Source organism: Tupaia chinensis, unplaced genomic scaffold (assembly GCF_000334495.1).
Source record: "Tupaia chinensis unplaced genomic scaffold, TupChi_1.0 Scaffold143970_1, whole genome shotgun sequence".
Lineage (NCBI taxonomy): Eukaryota > Metazoa > Chordata > Mammalia > Scandentia > Tupaiidae > Tupaia > Tupaia belangeri.
Window position 1 is genome coordinate 1524774 of NW_006203821.1, and position 6674 is coordinate 1531447.

Below are 6674 nucleotides of genomic sequence, written 5' to 3' on the forward strand. Positions count from 1 at the left end.
TGTCTGGCGAGCGCACATGCCCTATACTAAAAACCTCTCCAAAAAAAAAAAAAGGATTTTTAATTTAATTTTACTTATTATTATTTAATTTGCTATAGGACATGTGTGCTTACCAGAGAGAGAGAAAGAGAAAGTGAGAAAGAAAGCTGCCAGGTTTGGGACTTGAACCATGATGGGCCATGTGAGAGTCCAGTGCCCTAACCACCACACCACCTGCTGGCCACCTTCTTTTCTTATTTTTTAATTGTCAGAGGGTGTGGGTAATTGCCAGAGAGAGAAAGACAGAGAGGAAACATGCACCAAGGGAGCATGGTCACACCACAATCCCTTCTTCATCTCCATCCTGTCAGGATTTGAGGCATACATGCACATGCACCTGATATGTTTATCAAATCACTAGGACCAAGATTTGAATCATTGTCAACTAGGTGGGATGCAGCCCCCTTACCCTCTAGGCTACACAGCTGGCCCATGAATATTTGCATACAGTCTTTTGTGTGAACGTGTTTTCAATTTTCTTGGGCATATACCCCAGGAATAGGGTTGCTAGATCAAATAATAACTCCATGTTCAGATTCCTGAAGAATTGCCAGATTATTTTCCAAAGTGAGCAGTGTATGAGGATTCTGACTTCTCTCCCAGACATAGCGGTTTGCTTTCTCATTTTCTACTTAATTTTCTCTTTTTGCCATTTAATGTCATATCTTATTGCTTTCTCATTTTCTGTCTCTCTCTTTCTGGTAAATGCGTATGCCCTGTAGCAAAATTAAAACTAATAATAACAAATAAAATAAAATAAAAAATTGAAGAAAAATGAGTTATTTAATTTTATTTGATATTTATTCTTATTATTTTTTGAGAGCTTTTTTTTTTTTTTTTTTTTTGCTATAAGGCGTGTGCGCTCATCAGAAAGACAGAGAGAGACAGAGAGACAGAAAGTGAGAAATCACCCCCCCAGGGGAAATGGCCACACTGCAATCCCTTCTCCTCCATTCTCCTCTCGGGATCTTGGGCACACATGCACACGCACCTGGTATGAGTTTAAGTCACCCAGTCCAGGACTCAAACTGCGGTCGACTACATGGCAGTCCAGTGACATAGCCATTATGCCAACTGCTGGTCCCTATTATTATTATTATTTTAAAAATTTGACTAGAGAGAGAGAGAAAAAGGGAAAATGATGAACCAAGCCGCCAGATCTAGGACTTGAACTGCAGTCAGTTGTGTGGGAGTCCAACGCCTTACCCACTGTCCCACCTGCTGGCCCCAAAACTTTATCTTTTCCTTTAAGTGGGAATTTTGGGAATCTTATGACCTTGACTCATAGCTGATGTTGCTTATTTTACATGTCTCAACTGTTCTCTAATTCCTACAACTTGAAACTAATTTCTATAATAAAGAGGCAGAGAAACAATTCTGTTGGTCTATTAAAATAATACAAACTTAGGGTACCAGCAAATGGCATAATGATTATATCGCTAGACTCTCACGTAGTTGACTGTGGTGTAAGTCCTGGACCTGGCAGCTTAAAACTCATGCTGGGCATGTGTAAGTGTGTGCTCAAAATCCCAAGAGGAGAATGGAGGAGATGGGATTGCAAGGTGTACATCCCCCCTGGGGGCTGATTTCTCGCTTTTTGTCTCTGTCTCTCCAGTAAGTGCATACGCCCTATAGCAAAATAACACAAACTTAAATCAGGAATTTTGGAAGCAGTGGTAGAGAAAAAAGGAGGATGGCCACATTGTAAATTCATTACCATTTGAAAGCCATTTTGTTTACTGTGAAGTAGGATATGCCTTCAACTGATTATCCAAGACATGGGGGTAGGATGTGGGCTAGAAATAACAAGAGTCTAGAGTCTCAATCCTTACTCATGCCATTTAAATTTAAATGGGGGAGGGGCCAAGAGATAGTGTAGTGGTTACATTGCTGGACTCCCACATAATTGACCGTGGTTCAAGTCCTGAATCTGTCAACTTAAAACTCATGCTGGATATGTGTGTGTGTGTGTGTGTGTGTGTGTGTGTGTGTCCAAAATTCTTAGAGAAGAATAGAGGAGAAGAAATTGTGGTGTGGCCATTCCCCTTGGGGGGTGATTTCTCACTTTCTGTCTCTCTGGTGAGCACACACACCTTATAGCAAAAACCACTCTCTAAAAAAACCAAACAAACAAAAAGCTAAAAATTTAAATGGGGGACCAGTAGATGATGTAATGGTTATATTGTTGGACTCCTACATAGTCGACCACGGTTTTAGTCCCGGACATGGAGGCTTAAAACTTGTGCCGGGTGCGTGTGCATACTTGCCCAAAATCCCAAGAGAAGATGAAGGAAAAGGGATTGCAGTGTGGCCATCCCCCTGGGGGATGTTTTCTTGCTTTCTGTCTCTCTGGCAAGTGCACATGTGTCCGGGCCCGCGGGACAGTTGAACATGATCCGGGGGACAGTCAAACAGGTTTCCTGAGGGAAGGAGTGAGAGACGGGACGAACGGCGCTCTGTCACAGTACGGAGACGACGCAGTGTCTCTTCAGGGTCGTCTCTTTATTGTGGGCAGCACGGAGATGACACAGTGTTACAACTCTTCAGGGTCATCCGGAGACAATGCGGTGTCACAACTCACAGCTCAAGGTCGTCCGGAGACAACGTGGTGTCACAGCTCAAAGTCGTCCAGAGACGACGCGGTGTCACTGCTCAGGGTCATCTGGAGACGACGCAGTGTCACAACTCTTCAGAGTCTTCCGGGTCGTCTGGCAATTATGGGCCAGGGATCGTGGTTATATACACGTTGGTGGGCTGCGATTGGTTGAATGATTGGTAAAAGGTGGGTTATGATTGGTTGCTTTGTGAACCAATCATGAGGTGCCGGATATGCAGATCTGAGGGATTCTAAGCTCACCGATTTGCTATGGGAAGTGGCCAATCAGAGTATGGTTTTGAAGGTGAGGTTTTTGAAGGGGAGCCAATTGTGGCCTTTGTAATTGTTTGCTCTCTGAGCCTAAGATGGCAATAATAAGAGACTCATGAAAATGGCCTCTCGGACTCTCTGGTGCGCAGCCTCCCACACACATGCCCAATAATAAAAATCTCTAAAAAAAAATAAAAATGCATGTGAGGAACACCTTGGAGAGACCAGGTGTTTTTAGCATGAGCTGCCTGCTCTCCTTGCTTTGTGTTTTCCAAGAAAACTGTACTTTCCTTTATCACACCATGTGCCTATGAGGCAGGAAATGGCCAACGAGGCCACCTGCAAAATAAACACAGTTCAGCAACTGAAGGCCAGCTAGTGAGGGGAGGATACTCAGCAGCTGAAGCCTAGCTAAGGAGGGGAGGTCGTCTCACTCCAAGAATAAGAAGAGCTGAATTTCGAATTCCTTCTGGTCTTTAACTGTTACAGCTTTTCTCCTCTGCACCATCCATCACCTCACCTATGCCTATGTGCTTATTGTGCTAACCTCCCCTGTTAGAAACCAATATAACCTCCTACCCCAAATCGGGGCCCAGAGATTGGAGTCTGAGCTCCTCTGGGTCTGCCAGCGTAATAAACCTGAGTTCTTCTACTCTCTGAGTGGTGTTTCCTGGCAATCTGGTTCTGCAACGTTTCTGGTTCCCTGACAGGGAAGCCAACCATGCTGGCCCCTTGAGCCACCAGGCCAGTGGAGGAGTTCTGCTGGGACAGAAGGGCCGCAGAGCAGAACGAGGTGATGCCACCTAGTCTTTTCTCAGTTCTCCTTCATTGAGGGCCCTGACAGCTGGACTCGAAAGTAGAGATGGACCAACTCACTGGAAGACACCTCAGGATCTGGTAATCTGGTGTTTGATAAGTTGCTGGGGACTCAGTCAGGCCTGCCAAGTACGGCGGAAGAGGAGGTTTGATCACCTCCTGTGGTCAGAGGACCACCAGATAGGGAGCTCCCAAATGGGAGGGGCATTGTTTTTAACTTCTGGAATAAACGGTGGATGAGTGTGAGTGTGTCTGTCTGTGTGGCTCCATGACTTCCCGCTGTGGAGTCTGTTTAGGTTCTAACCTGGTTCTATAGTGACCTCATATGGCTCAGGGTGATGCTTAGCACTGGGAGACTGACTTAGTCTCCCCCTATGTGCTGGGTCCGGGTCAGAGGTTCATACTGAACTCGTCAAAGCTAAGAGGCACCTAAAGTTCCTGTGAGGAATGCGACCGGGTAGACACCTAATTAAGCACTTCTTTGGAGGGGTCAACCATCTCTGTCTGTCTTGTGACACAGTTGCAGGGAGGAGTACACAGGGAAGAGGGATTTTCTCATGTCCAAGAGACCTTTCTATTCCTAGGTTCTTGGTAGTGCTTTCTTTCAAGCCATTTCTGATCTGTATTTGTTCCAGGAACCTTGTTTGTCAACCCTTGTCTGCCAAGCAGCCTTTTTTTTTGTCAAAAAGGGGCTCACCTTGTGTGAATGTCTTTGTTTCGGGAGAGTTTACTCCCTTAGTGTATGGTAAAAAACAACAACAAAACTTCAGGCAGGAGTATTCAGGAAATTATGGTATTAAGTTGGCTCTCAGAAGACTCGGAGAGCGTTCTATAAAATAAATTGGCCCTCTGGGGCCAGCAGGTGGTGTGGTGGTTAAGGGCACTGGACTGCCACATGGCTGACCACAATTCAAATCCTGGACCTGAAGGCTTGCTTTCTCACCCCCTCCCCCCCGTCTCTCTCTGCTCAAATGAAAATAAATAAATAAATAGATAAAGTTAAATAAGATAATTCATTAAAAAACAAAAATTGGCCCTCATTCAGGGTGGGCTGGCCCTCCGAGGGGTTGCCTCCACCTCTCAGTCACTGCTGCTGGTATACCCTGAGCCTACAGAGGCTAAAACCTTGGTAATACCCCAGTGGCTGCCCCACTTAATCAACTGAGACACTCCTGACCGGAGTCACTCTGGAACTGCAAACTTTAACTCTTCATACTCTGGCCTGAAAGCACCAGAAAAGCCCTGCTGATGATTCAAAGGGGGAAAAGCAGGAACCTCTCTTTGGAGAGAAACATAATAAAATACCTTATAGAATTCCATCCAATTTAATTTATAAAAGAGTGCTCATACAATTAATTTAAATACTTTTCAAGTTCATATTGTAGGGAGTGGGCCAAATCTGAGCAAACATGGTGACCTTTAGACACAGGCGGTAGCATATTCACATGTTGCCAGTGTTCATAGCTTTACAAATGAACTGCCCATGGAACCACATTTCTGCATGTATCTAAAGGTCACCATGTTTGCCCAGAGATGGCTGCGGCTGTCTCCATTAGAGAAATCGAGTCCACCTGATCCCCACTTTTCTTTACTTGTATGTCTTTGTATGTTTATTTATATGTTTATTCTCTAATCCACAGCCCCCTCCCCTGAAATGCATTAGTTTCACTATGAGGGACACGGCACATATAACTTTAGCACATAAGCCAGCTTCAAATATAATGAAGTAAAAAGTTTAATAAGGGGAACCAGCAGTTAGCTGGGTTTTTTGATGTCTTTGACAAGTTTTCTCCCAAATCAGGTTCTAAGTTAACATCTCTGACCTCAAAGTAACTCTCGGATGTTTACAGAGAGTTATGTTAAACTGATCAGCATACTCTTTATACATTGAATACAAATGGAAAGCATTGTCAATTTAAGTAGTTCTAATTTTCTTGGCATTATATTTGAGTTATATATTTGAGTTATATATATGAATATGTTATAACTTGTATGTTTACACATGTATTATGTTCCAAAATAATTTAAGATTCCCAGTAATTTACAATAAACTATTTATCAATTATTTTGTATGTTACTATATATGTATATATATATATATATATATATATATATAGCCAAATTTCTTCATCAGTTGTAAGTTCTTGTCAAAGCATTATCTATGGTTTTTATTTTACTTTTTATTTATTTTTAATTTGACCAGAAAGGGACAGAGAGAAAGAGAGAGAGAAAGTAAGAAAGTAGGTTGCCAGGTCTGGGACTCAAACCATGGTCGGTCATGTGGGAGTCCCATGTCCTGAACCACCACATCACCTTCCAGTCCCTGTTTGATGCCTTTCTAAAAACTTTTTGCTGGGTCCTGCAGGTGGCTGGTAGTTAAGGGTGCTGGACTCCCACATGGCCAACTGTGGTTTGAGTCCTGGACCTGATGGCTTTCTCACTTTCTCTCTCTCTCTCTCACTCTTGCTCTGTCCCTCTCTGGTCAAATTAAAATAAATAAATAAAGTTAAATAAAATCATTCTTTAAAAAAAACTTTTTGCAAATGGCTATAATACTAATGTTAAGTCCTTAAGACATTCACTAAGAAAAATAAAAAAAAATGTACTCTTATGAGTACAGGTTTCTAAAAATCTAATAATTTAACTAGGTAAAAATATCCATTTCCTATTTTAAAAAAACTAACAGTTTTCTAAACTTTTAAGCCAAAATTAACCAAGATTAGGGAAATATTTGACAAAATTGAATGCTAAGTAGTCAATACAGTGTACCCGAATTAAAGAGGTAAAGCTAACAGGGAACCAGCAGTTAGCATAATGGCTATGTCGCTGGACTCCCATGTAGTCAACTGCGGTTCGCGTCCCGGGCCCGGTGGCTTAAAACTCATGCTGGGCGTGTGTGTGTGTGTGCCCAAGATCCCGAGAGGAGAATGGAGGAGAAGGGATTGTGGCGTGA